Source organism: Athene cunicularia (genome assembly GCF_003259725.1).
Source record: "Athene cunicularia isolate RWA chromosome 10 unlocalized genomic scaffold, athCun1 chr10_part1, whole genome shotgun sequence".
In the NCBI taxonomy this organism is placed as follows: domain Eukaryota; kingdom Metazoa; phylum Chordata; class Aves; order Strigiformes; family Strigidae; genus Athene; species Athene cunicularia.
Genome location: NW_020799112.1, coordinates 6,445,216 through 6,462,254, shown reverse-complemented (window position 1 = coordinate 6,462,254; position 17,039 = coordinate 6,445,216). Strand labels below are relative to the sequence as shown.

The following is a 17,039-nucleotide window of genomic DNA, read 5'->3' as shown; positions in this document are numbered from 1 at the left end:
TGAAATTTGTTTTAAAAACAGCTTAGTAGTACTTCTGTTTATTTTTAATTAAGAATAAAATGAAAACATTGGGTTTTTAGCAGGCTGTTTCCAGCACTCTGAAAATACACATCATGGTTGTGTATTAAACATCTTAATATTATTTTTTAATGATACTGGTATAAATCCCATGTGTCTCTGGTGACTCTTCTCTCTTTTTTACAGGTACTGTTGTCAGGACTGATTGGTGTTGTTTCGTGGAAGAGGCCCCTTTCGCTTGTGGTGAGTGGCAAATGTAGCTTTAGTCACGTCATACAGACTTTACATAAGTGACTAAAGGATTCTTTGGAAGTAACTGCCAGTGGTTTTGTCTTTATGTAGAAGCCTAATAGCCTCTGGGGATGATTTTCCAGTGCTGTTATATATGCTAATATTTATAAACAGTATAAAAATTAGGAGACTTTGAGGTTGTATTACATATTCAATTTAGGTGACAATAATATTTTTCTTCTACCTTCCCTTAAGTCTTGGAGAACTATAATATTCATTATTGTAAAAGAATGCAGATGTCCACTGCCCCTTCATGCCATTGTTACAGCTCGCTCTCTCTTTCTAGAAGTGATAACAGACTTTAGTAGTTTAAAATTAAGAACTAATGAATGATAAACATTTTGATAAATGTGTTTGTTTTAAAAAAGGCCACAATCATACTGTAGTTGACAGTGTGAAATGAAAAATGACTGAAAATAGTGAGTGTTGCCTAGTAGATGTGCTCAATACTACATTGTGTCTTGGATTAATAGATATTAATGAAATATGTTACATTTTTCAATAATCTGTTTATTAATATGTTTTTAAAATTAATATTGAATGTAGAAAAGTGCTTAGTCTGTCACTATTGTTCTAGACAAACTATTGGTGTGAATTTATCTTTGCATTTAACTTAACTTTGTCTAAAATTGCACTTCAGAGAAATCTTTTTAACCAGTTATCTGGATGGCATAAAAGCATATTCCAGATTAGTAGCTGCTGTTCTTTGTCTGTAAAACAATTTTCAGCTACATTATGTATTCTGTTGTGAGATTTATGTAGTTACTTAACAATGAAAAGTAATTTATGCTTTGTATATGCATGCTAATAGAGTTCAATTAACCTATTAACTCAAAGCAGCGTTAGATTCAAAGCAATCTTGTTAAATGGTGAGATGACTCTGTCCATAAGGATGTATTAGCAGGTGAATGATGCCTTTGAAAAAGTGTGTATGTGTAACATATGTAATATTTGTAACATAGTTAATACTAAAGGTAGTTAAAAAAAAAAAAAAAAAGAATATGATAGGAAGTATGAAAAGGAAAGACTTGTATTAATAAGCATAAGCCCAAATGGAACTTCAGGTACATCTTTCACTATTATGAACTAAAGCAGTAGTATTAGAGATTCGGATATTTTTTTTCTTTCCTTTTCCATAATTCACTTTTCATTGTTATTAAAGAAAGGACAGATTGAGTTTGTAGCGATTTACTGGTTGGTGTTTTTACCAACAGATAAACTTTATATGATGTAGAAAGCTGCCTGATGGCAACATAAATGTGCCCAAAATGAGGTCAAAGTGAAGCAAATTAGTGAAACTAATGAGTGTCCATGAGAAAGGTATCAGGCAGGTTTCTGGACTAATACAAAAAAAGCACCAATTTTTATTTACCATTGATGATCAGGGAGAGCTTTCACATTAGAATATATCAAAAGAGTGATATGTCATGAATGGGTAGTCATCAAGTAAAAATATTCAGAATTTCAAAGAATTTTCCAACAAACAATGAAAGTATTTATGAGAATACACGGACAGAATGGTAGTGGTCATTTGGTTGTCCCAGTATTTCTCTGGTTATCTCTTGCTGGGCAGGAGCAGAAAGAAGTGGAACAAACTATTTTTTTCCTGGTGTTGCCAAAAAGGAGCATGGCCCAAAGTGCTGATTTCTCCATTAGTCCATCAGTAACATCGTTCCTATTAGAGATTTTGCAGGCTCGCAGTGTTGTTTAGAGTAAGGATATGTATCTCTGGGTAAAAATTGGACTTCCTGCTCAGTGTTATGACAAATATCTGGCATATCTCTTTTTATTCCAGTATATTTTATTCTATCTTATGGGCTCTGTTAATAATAATTATCTACCTGGTACCTGGGAATGCTCTCTCTTTGATTGCGTAAAACTAAATAGAATTGTAATAGTGTTACCTGTTAGAAATACTTCAAAAGAAAAAGTTCTCCTGACAGTGAAAGAATTATGAAAGTATATGTTTGGTACCAAAATCTAATTTCATTTTCATTTGTGTTACACTTTACTGCTCACATATTACAAACTATTAAAACTAAAATAATTCCTCTGGATTGAGTGCTTGTATGGCTGTGAAATCTAAGTAAACCTAAGACTTTTCTAAATAGTTGCTCATAAGCAACTGTAATTGGAATCATTGAAATAAACTATATTCATGCATCAGAAATGTTATTCAGACCTATAGAGACTTGGCTTTGATTCCTGAACACTTGCATATTGTAAATTCAGCCAGGCTTTCAGGTATCAGCTCATTCAGTGAAATGTAAATAGGCAGTCATGGTCAGTATCATTCGAAGAAATAAATATAGAAGGGAAAAAATAGTAAATGGTAGCAGAATACTCTCAGAACAACTCACCTTCCTAAAATTTGCTCTAGGAAATTATTTATTTCCAGGAGTAAGCTTAGTGCTCATGAGTTAGATCCTGATAGGTTTTTTTTCCATATTTCTGTATTGGCACTTGGTGGTGGTGTAACAGTCAGTTGGAGGAATAGAGGACAGTGATGATGGTTTTTGCCTTTGTGTGTGATTAAGCTGTGCAATAGCCAGTGCTAATAGTTTTGCAGTGGCTACCTAATGTCTGGTTTTCCTTGTTGAATTGTAAATACCTTTTAGCAGTTGAAACCCACGTGCAGCATGACTATTTGTTCTGATTAAGCAATTAATACAGTATTAACTTTACAACCTCATTGCACAAAGTGCCATCAACATGCTAATGAGTCATATTTTTTGTGATCTGTTATACGATACATACACAAAATACATACAGTCAATAATTACTTCTAACCTAATTTATAGTATTATAAACAACTATATAATCAATTACAATATACGTGTCTTTTCGTTGCGGTGTGTTACAGAATCTGGCATTGTAAAAAACAATAACAGAAAGAAAGAGAGCTTTATCATTTGGAGCCATGCATAAAGTTTTATAAAATTAAACTGTACATCATCTGTGATGTTCTGAAGATTGGTGAAACTAAGGATATTTTAAGGTGCTAGTTTCCCGATTGTTTGGATTTGTGACTAAAACAGGGTTGATGATACACCAGTGTTTTGACTGTTGCAGAGCAGTACTTGCACAGTGTCAAGGTTTTCTTTTTTTCCTACTCTGCATCACTTGCTTTGTTTTTTTTCCTTCCTCTTTCTTTCACTTATTAAACGATCTTTATCTTGATCCACAAGTTTTCACACTTTTGCTCTTCAATTCTCTTCCTGTCCTGCTGCAAGGGGGAGTGAAGTGAACATCTGTGTGTTCCTTAGCTGCTGGCCAGGGCCAACCCCTCATACTACTGATTCTGGTCTGCTCATCACTGTATTCATGCAGCTTTTTTCTTTGCAAGTTTATTATTTTCAGCAGGCAAAAAAGAGGAAGTCAAAGAAGGAAGAAACACAAATAGTAGTTCATCAACCCTTAACTTCTGACTGTATCTTACCAGAAATGTGTTATGTAGTATCGGTATAGGAATGAGTGGGTGGTTGCATAGTTTAACACCTTGGAACCAAAGTCAAAACTGAGAATAGTTGTGTATTTCCGAGACATTAGCATGAGTGGTGGTTTTGTGTTACACATTCAGTAGAAGTTTTACAAATGTGTATGCACTAAGGAAATTTTACTGGGATGATAATGTGCAGAAACTTAATTACACATAGAACTTCTCATGCTAAAGCGTCTTTGCACAGCTTAATTATCTGAATAATTCACCAGATTTTGTTAATCTGAATTTTATTGCCCATCACCTAGCCATCAGTTGCTTACGTTGCCAAAATGCTTTATATATACAAGGAATCAGTGTCTATTGTCGAAGCAGTATTTACGTTTACCAGAGGAGACACCTGAGCAAAGGAGATCTTTAATTTTTTTATGCATTAATTTTAAACAGTATTTTCCTATATTTCAGATATTTCCTCATTAAGCTTTCTGTATTTTAATTATGAAATATCAGAGAATTTGTAGGGCTTTAGAGAAACCTTTCAAGAGTTTCTTATTTGGAAACTAAGTGCTGGCTGTGTCAGTACCACTGCTGAAGGTTAAAATGCTGTGCTAAAATAGGAATTTGTTTCCTTGTGGTATATGGAAGTGTCTGCAAATTGGGGAGAGCTTGTGTAGCTCTTAAGGTTGAATTACCTTGTACAAAACTTTAAATGGTCCAGTGAGATTATTTTTATATTACAGTCTATGGTAATTGCAAATCTGTTTGTGCTAAGGAGATTAATTCAGCCTCTGAACTGAGAAGAAAGCTTCTCTGTTGCCATCTGGCATTTGGGTGATCCCAGAAAAATATTTTTACATTTCTAACTGAAAGCTTTTACAATAAACTGATAGATTTAATATTTATTTTCAAGAAACAGAAGCCTATTTTTTTAATGTCTATGAATGTCAGTGAACACAACACAATACTTATTAATAAATGATCTGGATTACTCAGAATATCTATTTGAAAGTATTTCCTGTGAAATCTGCATTGCACATAGAGTTCCATGCATCAGTAAATGTGCAGATCTGTGATCTGTGCATGTACCTTTAGTAACTATCCTGGGTATAAAGACTCAAAAGTCTGCTCTGTATGTTTGTTTCTCGGGATGTTTTCCAATTTTTTTCTTTTCCCTTCAAAGAGGACACTCTGTTTTCAGTGAATTATCCCTTCAAATGAACCATTGCTTTTTTTTTTTTTTTTTTTTTTTTTTGATAAGCAGATAGGATTTCCATCATTTAAGAAAAATAAGAGGCGTCATCCTAAATAACAGCAGTTCAACCTGCACATCAGGCACAAGGATGAACTGCTGTGCAAGGTCTCAGACTGCACCTGGTTTAAGAATCAGTCAAATACCTAACTGACTTTTTTAGAAGATACTTGCCTTGGGCCAGCTTGGTAGTTTGTTGCAAAATGAGAGACTTACTTTCTAGTCCTGTGAAAAACTTGAACTATTTGAATATGATACTTAAGTCGGTTCTTTTTTCAGTAAAAGTCAGTAGAAGAAGATCTGTACCTGTTGCAGAAATTATTAATATTTTTTAAAAATCCACATACACACCCCACAAGGTGCATAGATATGTAAAACTGCTCCAAAAGTTTCCTCATTGATTATGTTTTATCACTAGATATCATTGCTGAGTGTAGCAAAGGCAGGAAACAGATGATACGTAAAATGTATAGAAATAACGTATAAGGAAGTTTCCCATATTCTTCTCAGTGCTGTGGGGTGTTGGCATGTTCCTGGCCGTACTACTTAACCTGAGGTCCTGGAGTAGCTTAAGTGATGAGACATGTATTTTTAAACTCTAGTAAGAGAACTTAAAGCTTCCTTTCAGGTGAAATCTGATTGAAATTTTTGAATTGAAAACACCAAAAAGGTTTTGCTTTTTTTTTTTTTTCCCCTCCCAAGCAGAGATTTGGTTTTGGAAACTGGAATAAATAGGTAATCTGTGTAGTGGAGAGGCAATGTTAGCATAAATGGGTCAAAACTGTAAGAGAAAAATAAGTAAAAAAATGCACACCCTGGAAGAATGGCAGAGTCTAAATGCATCCATCACCTTGTATGTCATTGTTGGCTTTGATACTTGTGTGATGTTGAGATGAGATAAAGAATATCACTCTGCTTTAACATAACCCTTGATCACTCTGCAGTATCATTTCGGCATGTGTATTCTTCGAATGCATTGATAGTGTTCATTAGGAACCCTGCTATTAGGCAAACAGTCTTCTTCGAGGCTGAAGCATTAGGATACGGGTTAACAAAACGCTGGGTAGAAACAACTGTATCTTCTATACCAGACTTTTGCAAAGTTTCTGATGAATTGGGATATGGTTGAATGCTGAGTGTTGCTCGCTTTCAGAAAGAAGCTTGGAAAGCTGTAATCGATTCTACTTACAAAGCAAATCCAGTGCTGGTTAACAAAGTAGCTCTTCTAAGATAAAGTTGTCAATTTTTCTCAGAGCTGGTGTGGACTGGAGTGTGAACCCAGGCTTTGAAATTGAGAGTAGAATGGTTTTCTTAGACCTCTTTACTAAGAACATGGAAGGAAAAAACTCAAATTCAGAGGAACTGAATGCTAAATCAAGGGGGAAATAAAGGCAGAGGACTAGGATAGGAAGGAGGAATTAAAATCTGAGTCTGGCAACACGAGGGAGACTTGAGATCAAAAGGTGTTGAGAACAGTACCTAGATGAGGGGAGAGGAGTGAACCAAAAGCATGTCAATCAGAAATCACACAATGGAATCTCTGATTTTTTCAGTGTGATTCAGTGCCATAAGCACCACAACTAATTAATCTTGACCTATAGATTTATATCTTAGGTTTGAATTACTTCAGTGAAGTGTGAGCTGTAAATTATCTTTTCCTATAGCTGGGATGTAGTTCAGTTTTGTCTCTTCCGTTCCTTTTCTCCCCTTCACTGAGGGTTAGTTGTATAAGCACTAACACAGCTATATTGCTCTGGTACTCACAGTAGTGCGGTGTGACTGTAGTTACACCACACCAGAAGTCTATGAGACAGAAAGTCTGTGAGACAGTATCTAAAAATGAAGTTAATGTATTATTGATAACTAGGATACCAGGTTACATCCATTTGACAGCAGATTCCAAATATATTTCTTTTTCTGTCAAAGCTGCTCTGTTTGTTAGTTATTCCAAGCAGATTCTCAAATAGAGCATTTTTTTTTTTTTTTTTTAGTGAAGTCTCTTTCCTTATTTAAAGAAACAATCATCCACCAAACCAGGCTTGTGAATATCAGATTTTAGGGCCTTTTCAATCAGCCAGTAACTGTCATTCATTAATTCCTGCTCCTTCCTTATTCGCTTCCATGGATGTATGTACCTTTCCTACCCTGGTTCTAGTAATTGGGCCAGTGGTCTGTAGGAGACTTCTTGAGAGAAATATGAGTACTTGCCATTTATCTGTCTACATTCCAGCATCCAATGTGGAATGCACAGCAGAAGCTGTGGATCCCTTTTGTGTCTTTTCATGTTGAATTTGGGTTGCTAAGTGTTCAGATGCTCCAAGGAGGGCATTTTTAATTTACTGGATGCTGTTCTTAGACTGGAGACTTTAGTGAAAAGAGGAGCTGAAGAGGAATAGGAACAGAACTGCAGCTGAACAGGTCTGCTTTAGGCATCTTTAGCTGAATCCCAGTTGAGCCATTCCCACAGAAGTTGGTTATAGATCTTTCAGATTTTTCATTTTCCTCAGCTTCTGGCAGCAGTTAAAGTTTCAGTAGCAGCAGGATAACCACAATGTTTAGTCTTTTATTTTCATTAGGATATTTTTATGCTCTATGTGTAAATTTTAGTTTCCAAATAATTGAACTGTATGAGAAACAAATGGGGATTTCTTGTGGTTTTGTTACATAAATTACTTAGATAAATAACATAGCTAGGTAAAAATTGTATTGTATAGATATACTATGTTTAGTGAATAGTTTTGGCTGTACTTGTGCTGGTTTTTGTGTTTTTCTGTGAAGGCTCACGTGATCAGATTTTACTGGCATACTTCTCAGAAGGTAGATTTCAAAGATATTTGTAAAAGATATGTGTAATTTTAGATGTGCATATGCAGGAATGGACCCTAGTGATGTTTGCGCAGTTGTTAAAAAAATGGAGCATAAATGGAGTTTCCCCTAGACAGGGAGTAACTTTGGGTGACTAGAAGGTAGTCTCTCAAATATTATGAGCTTTCTTATCTGAATCCTGATAGATGTCTGTACCTTAAATCAGAGGCTTTTGAGGGTTTCATTTTCTTTCTAGAATGGGCCTTTTCTGAATCTTTGTTAGTGTGGACCACTGTTATTGACTCATTTCTTCTTATTTAAGCTGTTGGTCTTGCATTTCTCCAGTGTTCCTCTATTAAACAAGTGTAAGTGTTGTACTTCAGTGCAACTTTTGGTTGCCAAAAAGAAGACCTTTTACATGTGTGCATGAAGTAGGGAAATCAGAGGTTGTCTTGGATTTCCACCTGTGTCTCCTGCTCTGAGAGATGTTTTCCCAGTGTATGAACTGCTGGTTTAGGCTGTGAATTAATGCTTCTTGTTGGATTGAGTAAAGGATCTGGAAAGTGTGATTTTCAAAGCTTGCAATTAGAGGGTGTTTATCTGATTGTATTAATCTCCCAGATTGCTTTTTTTGCATGTGGATTAACATAAATATTTAGATTTTTAAGTGTGCTGTCTCACCTATTGCTGTTTTTTCCCTAAGACTGCCAATTCCCTTCCTTCTTTTCTAGTAAATGGAAACAACTGAGAGAAAAACCTACTCCCAGTGCTGTTTTATTAGCATATACCTGACAGAAGAGGAAGAAAGAAAAAATGGAGAATGACCCAGTAAAGCTGTGAACTGGGAGAGAAAGAAACACTTGAGATGAAAACAGAGCAAGTGAATCAAAGAAATCTTTATAAAGGGAAAGAAAAGGTGTCACAGAGTGAAGCATCTATTTAGAAAGAACATTCTATGTCCCCTTTTACAGCTTAACACTTCGTACAGCTTTTTCTTGCCTGGGTCCATCTGCCTGCATCTCTCTGTTACTCTTTCTACAAAGGCTGCCTGTTCCTGGGCCCAGCTGCCACCAGCTGTCACCCATGGCAGAATCTAGACTCCTCTGTTGAGCATCCATCTGCTAATTAGTTATCCTCAGTGGCAAAATTTTAAAAGACCACAAGCAGCTTTTCCTGAAGAGCAGACAAAGCCTGCTGGGGCATAACACTTGCCCCTTCCTAAACAAGCACATCTTAATTACCCTTAAACAGGCCCTTCTACTCCCCATCTGCTCCCATTGCGTTATGTTGCCATGGCAGCAGTTAATGCTAGCACAGTACCATGCAATAAGAAATTGTCACAGTTCAGTATCATTGCTGCTGCTTATAATGAAGAGTATATTATGGGTGCTACATTTGCCTCTCTTCAGTCCATCAGTAATTCCCCTGTTCTCTCATGCTTTCTAAATGTGTCTGCTAATGGTTCTTCCATCTCATTTGCTCCTTCTTTTAGAAATGCAGGCTGCATCCCATCTGGTCCTGGAGTTTTTGGCAGCCTGATTTCTTCAACTCTTTCTTGGTGTGAGTCTGGTTTCCTTCAGCATTTCTTCTTCCTCCTTGGTAAATTAATCTTGGTTTCTGACATCTGCCTCACTTCTTTTGTAAGCACTGAGGAAAATAAATTATTTTTGTTTAGGGATGTCCCTGTCTTTCAGTAAAATATTTAATTCATTCTTTAGAAGTCTGCACTTATGTTTATTGTTCACTTTTTTGTTTATATGCTGGAAATGTCACATTATTTGACTTAGCTTCCACTAGTGACATTTCTTTCAGTCTTGAGTAATTTTTTCACTTTATGGACATTTAAGTCCCTTTCCTGTTCTAAATTTTACCATGTGTAGCTTCTGACCGTAAAGCCATAAGGAATGAGTTAACTACCTCTAAACCCTGAGAATTGGTTATAACTTTTATATTGTAGGCACAGCTATGGCTAAATGCATTTTACAGGATGAGTAAGAAACGTTTAACTATATCAGCACAAGAAAATTTAGGTCATTTCAAAGACTAGATACAAGTATAGAAATGTTAGAAGGCTAAAGAATGAGTCACTCATTTTATAAAATTATACCTTCATAAAAAGGAACACATCTAATTGTTAATGTGTATTTTGGAAAGTATTTGAGATGAGCAGCAAGAGCACACGGAGTGATACTTCATGACAGTGCAGGCAGACATGTCAAGTGGAGAAAACTGCTAAGGGAAAGCAAACTCCTAGTTCTCAAAGCCGAGTGAACATTAAGTCTAAGAAACCTTAAATTTATTATTACTCTTGGTAATAAAGCAAGTAAAAAACCCTCTGTACTTGCATTTTTCTAACATGAATGATAATGACCAAAAAATAGGATTTTATCACAAGAACAAAAACCTATTTACAACATGGAGAAAAGGATTTTGTGACAGTTACTAGGAAATGTGAAATGTTTGAGGGACTCAGGAGAGAACAAAACCTGTAGAGGGAGAGAATAGTGAGGGTTTTGCTGTGTTTGGTTTGTTTATTTTTTTAAACAAGTAAGAATAATAATTTGATGCTAAATATTCAAAAATGAAGTTGTTTCATCTCCAGCATTTTCGTTAACAGCTGTAGAGGTTTCTAAAACCAGCAAAAAGTAGTAAGACAATTCATTGTACTTTATCAGAAGTGTGGAGACGTTGGAGAGAGAAGTGATATCTTTATTTTTCAGATTATAAAAATGAAATATTAATACTTTGGACCCTGATAATTGATGTAAGCACAAAAGTTTTGGAAGCACTGTAGGGTTTCCAAAGTCAAAAGAAGCCAGATAGGAGCTCTGAGAGTAAAGGAATCAATGTGTTTTAAAACTGTAAATAAGTATATTGAGCAAGATATGCAAAACCAACTTCTTGTAATAATTTTCACATTTCCACGAGTTTTGGCATCTTTGCCCTGTAGGGTACCAATACAAAAGTGATTACACACAGCATAATGTAGAAGCAGATTGATAATAGAGGCAAACGCTCTTGTGATGTGTGATTTCATTCCTTACTGAATTCCTACAGCTACTAGATACAGACTTCCACTGAATTCAGTTGATCCCTGTTTATTTATGGTTGAAAAATCATAATCATTGCAGAAGGTTATAAACTGATGGCTTAAAATGACTTAGACTTACCTGGATCCCAGATTGGGAAAACTTGTTTATGTTTTAACACTTTAGTTGCTCAGAGTTGCAAAATCTTTGCATTGCAAAGCTGCACATATCTATAATAACGCAAACAGAAATAGGCCACATTTGGTTGGATGCTATGCTTTCTATTTCTACACCATAAAATAATACAGGTTTAGAGGTGAAATTATATAGTTTGTCTCTAAATATGTACTTAAACACTGTTCAGAACAAATTTTTTTTGCATTTTGTCACATTTCATATTTTATTAGGATTTTCATTCAAAAGGATCTGTTCAATCTTTTCATCATTGTCATAATACTGTTTCATGTTAGGAAAGGAAAAGACCAATATCTATAAATAATATAGGTGCATCTATTAAAAAATAGAAGTGCAAAAGCATTTTGACACTTTTTAAAATACGGGATCTAATGTAGTGTTAGATAGAAGCAGGCAGTGATTGGTTTTCTAACATACAGAAGATTTTATGTAGTTATGAACAGCAGTAATAATAATTTGTCCATATCTATGCCATAAGATGCTTAATTGTAAAGTATATGTATCTATTTTGTGCTCAGGAAAGAGACTGTACATCCTATCATCCAAAGAAACATCGTAAACAACAATTTTTCATTTAGCTTCTCCTAAATGTGTTTGTTTTCAAATGTTTTACGGTTACATGCAAATTTTCTACTAAATACATGACTTTTATTCACCAGTCGTAAAGAATCTTATCTCTTTGGGGGTGGGGAGGGATAAACTAAACAGGCTCTGCAAACTGTTATCAAACAAACAAAAAAACAATTACTACCCCGCAAAAAAAGTTCTCATCTTCTGAACTGGCTCAACTTTAAGCTTGATACAGTCATGCTCTTCAGGACAGTGCTGTATGTGATCAAATAGAGCCACCACTAAAAAGGGGGGGGCGAAAGAGGAGGATGTATTTTCTGTTCAGACAGTAAGCAATGAAAGTTGTCCTCTCAGAGTATTGCAGAGCCTTGAACTCCCTGTGTGCATGTGGCAATGAAACAAACTGACTGCTGCCTCGGAGATGCTTCAATAGTGGCTTTATTCTGCAGAGGCCCATGAAGATATTAAATCCTTTAAGCTCCTGTAATTTCTGTTCCCAGTATGGCAGGGGAATGGACATGGACAGCACAGCCCAAAGGTCAGAAGCAGTCTTTTAGTTTGTTGGGTTTTTTTAAACCTGTGATTTTACAGGTGTTCTCTCTTTGCCAATTTCCATAGCATTACATTGATTTCCACAGCATTAGAGTATTGAAAGCTGATTAAGAAAAAAAAATAATTGAGTCTTTTGATTTATTTTGATCTCTCTTCAGCTGCTTTGTTTGGTCATCAGCCTAGCTAGTTTATTAGTACTGTTACCATGTTTGGTCTCCTTGAAGAGCAATGTAATTAAAAAGTGGATTTGTTGACATATTTTTATTTCTGTTTGAGTTGAAGATGGATCAGGAGATGCCCTGTGTTGGATGGGCTGCTCCTGGGATCTAAAGAGTTGGAGTGGTCCTAGTGTCACAGTGGAGCAATAAGAAATCATCCTGCACACAGTGCTGATCATGTAGGAGAGGGAGCCTGGGAGGGAAAGCTGGCAATTTGATGCCGCTCTGCGGATCTTAGTCAGTGTAGACCATCTCTCTGCTGATCAGGTCTTTTTAATGGTCATCAGCTTTTAATTGAACTGTTCTTCAGAACAGGTAAATAGAAATATCTTGTTCATGTAATTTTCCGTGTCCTCCCAGTATAGGATTTTCTTCCATCATAAACAGTATATGCTATAATAACATAAGAATTAAATTCTGTTTCTAACCTAAGAAAAGAAAATTATAATAGAATGGGCTTGTTTTTTCCATGTATCTAAAGGTAAAACTTGTGACTGTATGTTTTTCATGCTCTGATCTGGATAACTGGAGTAAAGCTGCATCTGTAAGGTATCACTGGAGCTGGCTATTTGGGCAGCATGGAAAGTATTTGTTAAACTTCGTATTTTGTTTTAGAATGATGAGGAAACTAACTTGAGAAATTTATTTTAGATGAGATGAATTGCATTTGAAATGTTTTTATTCAAAAGTAGAATAAACATTTGCATGAATTACTGTAAAGTATTTTGGGGGCGGTGATGGTTTTGCGGATGGATACTTCATTTTTTGTACAATCCGAATTCATGTGATTTCAGGGGGTTTTTGTGCAACAGGTGGAAGGAAATGCACTGTTATCCAAAGTGAATCTAATTTTCTGTGCTTGATGCAGAAAAAGTATTTGATTTCAGTGGGATTTGTTTGTCAGGTGAATCCCAGTTTAGATCCTGAGCTAGGCATGCCTGTGATTGAGTGTTTGGGTTTCCTTACTACGGATGCTATAAAATCTCACACAACCTTACAGATTCAGTTCTACTCAAATACATGAGTGAAGGTCTTAGAAATTTTAAAGTTCATGTATTGGTGGATCTCCATCCAATTATTCTTGAGTCTTTCATAGAGATGTGTGTGCAGTTTTTCTTTAAACAGTCAAAACATAATGAGGTTACATGAGAATTGAATTTGGAAAAACTGCCGTCCACATCGAAGCCTTGCTTCACAGACTGTCTGATGCTCCAAATATTCATGTACTGTTGATGTAATTTAGCAGTCGTGGCTTGCTGGCCTTGGTTACCTGACCAGAAGCCTTCTTTCTTAATGATAAAAGCAGAAGTATTCTTTTATGATTGCTTTCAGAGAGACCACACAACTATTCATTAATAAGAATAATTGCACATGAGTAGTTAATTGCTATTAAAATTTTGGGAAAGACAGATGCAAAATATCTGTGTATCTGACCTTTACAACCTGCTTCTCTCTAATTATGCTCCTGCCAGGAAGGGCTCCTTGCGCAGCCTTTTGATGCCTGTCCTTGTCAGCAGAACAACATGAGCTTTTATTTCCTCAGGGTATTTTGCTACAGATGTTATTGAAGGTTAATTTGTATGGAGTAGCATTTCACCAACACTTCCATGGAGGTGAATCCTTCCAGCAATGTGACACTTGCAAAATGTAGTGTGTTGTTTATATGGAGGGCCCTATTAATGCAGCTGCCGTGGAAGTAAATTCAGTCTTACCTAGATATGTTTTGAACTTAGTGAACTACTCACACATTTTAAAAAATATATTAATTTCTATTTTTTGTTTAAATATGGATTGTTTTTTTATATACAAAATGAATTTAGAGAAATATCTTTTTTCCTAATCTAACCATGCTCTGCTGTTATGGAACATTTCTGAGAAATAGTATTTTACTAAATATTTTTTTTAAGTTTAAATTCTTACTTCCTCAGATAATATGTTGGAAAGAAAATTAAACTGGTATCGCTGACATAGTTGCAAGTTTTAAATCTGGCTTATGAGGTCAAAATTCTATTCAGAGAGCATTTCTGTTTGAAGTGTTTATGATCACACTGGATATAAACTCTGCTTTTTCCACCTGATTGTAGAGTTGAAGCCATTGTTTTTGAAGCATTTCAAACTGACAACATTTTGAGTGGTATTAAAATAGGTTAGTGCTGTTTGATTTCTTTCAAAGGTATATTTTAAGTTAGATTTCATGTGCATGGATTTTTTATTTAGGGAAGCACTGGTATACTAAAAATGTCAGTGATAATCATTAGACAATATAAACTACTGTATAAAATAATATTTTCATCAAAAGGACTCCTGTTGACTGCCTGCACATATAATAAAGATCATCCAATAATTTTGTTGCAGTATTAACTGCAGATCATTGAAAGATTTTTTCGAGGGCTTATTTCGTGTAGCAAACTTTGAGGTTCTGTAGTGTATCAGCTGTTACTTCCCTTTGCCCTTTTAATAGATTATTTGACAAAACTTAAACTTTTTATCTGCTATGAAAATTGCTGTTGGAAGTGTGTGGCATTATTGCTTAAAGAGATAGTTTGAATTTTACCTGAAAAAAAGTAAAGCTCCTCTATTTGTACCTCTTTTATATAGTAGTAGCCTGTAGGCTACTGATGTTAAGATCAGTACAAAATGCACTTTTCAAGTGAGTCAGTGTGAAAAGAAGTATGTCATAATGTCTAAGTTTTAAATACATTTAACAGTGTAATACAGTATATTGTATGTATGATGTAATTATATAATTTACATTTCATTCTATAATTTACTATATTTATGTATGTTTGTGTATTTATTGGAAGCCCTGAAAATTTGGATACTTTGTAGTGAGAGTCAACATGCAGAATCTTAGAGAATTTGAGGGAACTAATTTCAGCGTGTAAACATTTGGGGGGGTAAAGCGGTGTGTTTGTCACTCATGGAAGAGATTGACACAATCAAACACCTTACAGGCCCAAGGTTTTTAGCAGACACACAAAATCTATTAATTTCAGGAACCTTTGGTTCAAAGATCTTAAAAGCAAATGGTAAGACTTTTAGTATGAATTGTCATAAAGCAGTGGTAATGCCTTTGCCTGATACGTGTTCGTCCTCACGTGGCAAATGGATGTCAAAGCCGTGCTGAGAGTATAAGGCTCCCTTTTGGAGAGGATTCTGTTGCAGTATGGCTGCAAAATTCTTTTACTTTTTGCTTTTTCAGAATTTCTTCATCTGTTGCTGCTTTCAGCACCTTAGCAAAGGATGGAAAAATAGGAGCAAATATGCCTAAAACCTGGAAGTGAAGTTCTGTTGCTGCTCACTGGGGTGGGGGAGAAGGGGGAGGACAGGAGAGGAATGGATTATTGTCAGGGCATGAAAAGGGTTTGAAACAGGCTGAAAAGTTTTTTAGTCATCAAAATTAATTACTGCAGATCTAGATCTAGATCTAGAAGTGTTTGCTGCCTTGCTAAGAATGATAGGGAGATGATATAACCAGCAGAGCAACTATTAAAGTTATCTATTTGGACTAAGCTTTTCATTTTCAAATACGACTGAAAGTTATGCGGTGCTTCATTCTCAAGTCACAGCTCAAGGACTCCATGAGCTGTAAGATTCTGCACAGTAGCTTTTGTTTGTGCTTCAGGGGAAAAAATGCTTTGGTTACCGAGCTTCCTGGAATCACTCTTTGTACCTTCTAATGCACTTCAGGAAGGTGTAGATGTTGGAAGTGTTAATTAGAATCAAAATAGCAGAAAATGCTGAAGCATCTAGTTTTGACGAATTTCCACTTAATTAATGCTTCTGAGCTGAGAGCATGAGGGCTTTATTGCTAAGTCAGGCCCGCTGTTACACTTCCCTCAAAAATATTAACATATTAAAAGAGTAAATTGATACTGCTGTAATATTGCATGGCAGAAATAACAAAACCATATTATTTCATGTTGAATATAACAAAGTAAAAGAAAACAGTAACAATAACTCACTGTTGTATTGCATCCTTTGATCATACTTGAGGAACTAATCTGTATGGCCATCAGAATTTCCACCTATGCAAATTGCCATTACTGATGGGGAATTTCTTGGAGATATTGAATGGAATCCTCTTCTTCTGAGATACTAGAGAAGCTTTGTTTTGATATAAAGAAATCTTTCCCTTTATGTGTCACTCTGTACCTGTATACAGAGACAAGGTTGGGGTTTGGATTCCAGAGTTCTTGAAAAGCCTGGAAAGCAGCTACCAAATCCCTGTTGTTGTTGTTGTTATTTTACTACTCGGTGATACAGGAGGGAACTGAACTATTTCTTCTGTTTTTTAAATAGATGCTGTTCTTCGTGATGTAAATCCTATTGGTAACACATAGGGCCCCTTTCTGTGGTGCACTGTGCTCTTGTTGGTTGAAGCTGATTGCTATTCCAACAATAAATAGAGTAGAAAAGAGGCATAATTTTTTCTTGTAAATTAAAACCAGTAACATTTGTTACCTCAAATAGCATAATTTTTGAAGTTCTAGTTAGGTTTTTCCAGAGAGAACTTTTATAAAGAAATATAGAAATGAAGATACAACCAAGCAACTAGTAATAAATTAATTAAATAAGAAGATCTATTTGAATGAAAACAAGTTAATAGGACCCTAACGTGGTCAATAAAATAATGTACACCAAATTTAGAAGCTTTCATCTGAAATATTTAG

The 17,039-nt window shown here is 35.4% G+C and overlaps 1 protein-coding gene across 4 annotated transcripts in view; it reads left to right on the top strand.

The window, feature by feature from the left end:
- The first annotated feature begins 209 nt into the window (after positions 1–209).
- LOC113483781 (protein FAM189A1-like) overlaps positions 210–17,039 on the top strand; it is a 91,251-nt gene continuing 74,421 nt past the window's right edge. For all 4 annotated transcript variants that reach the window (XR_003399089.1, XM_026855624.1, XM_026855625.1 and 1 more), the window contains exon 1: positions 210–261. The gene's annotated coding sequence lies outside the window, so the exon portion shown is untranslated. The remainder of the gene's footprint in view (positions 262–17,039) is intronic.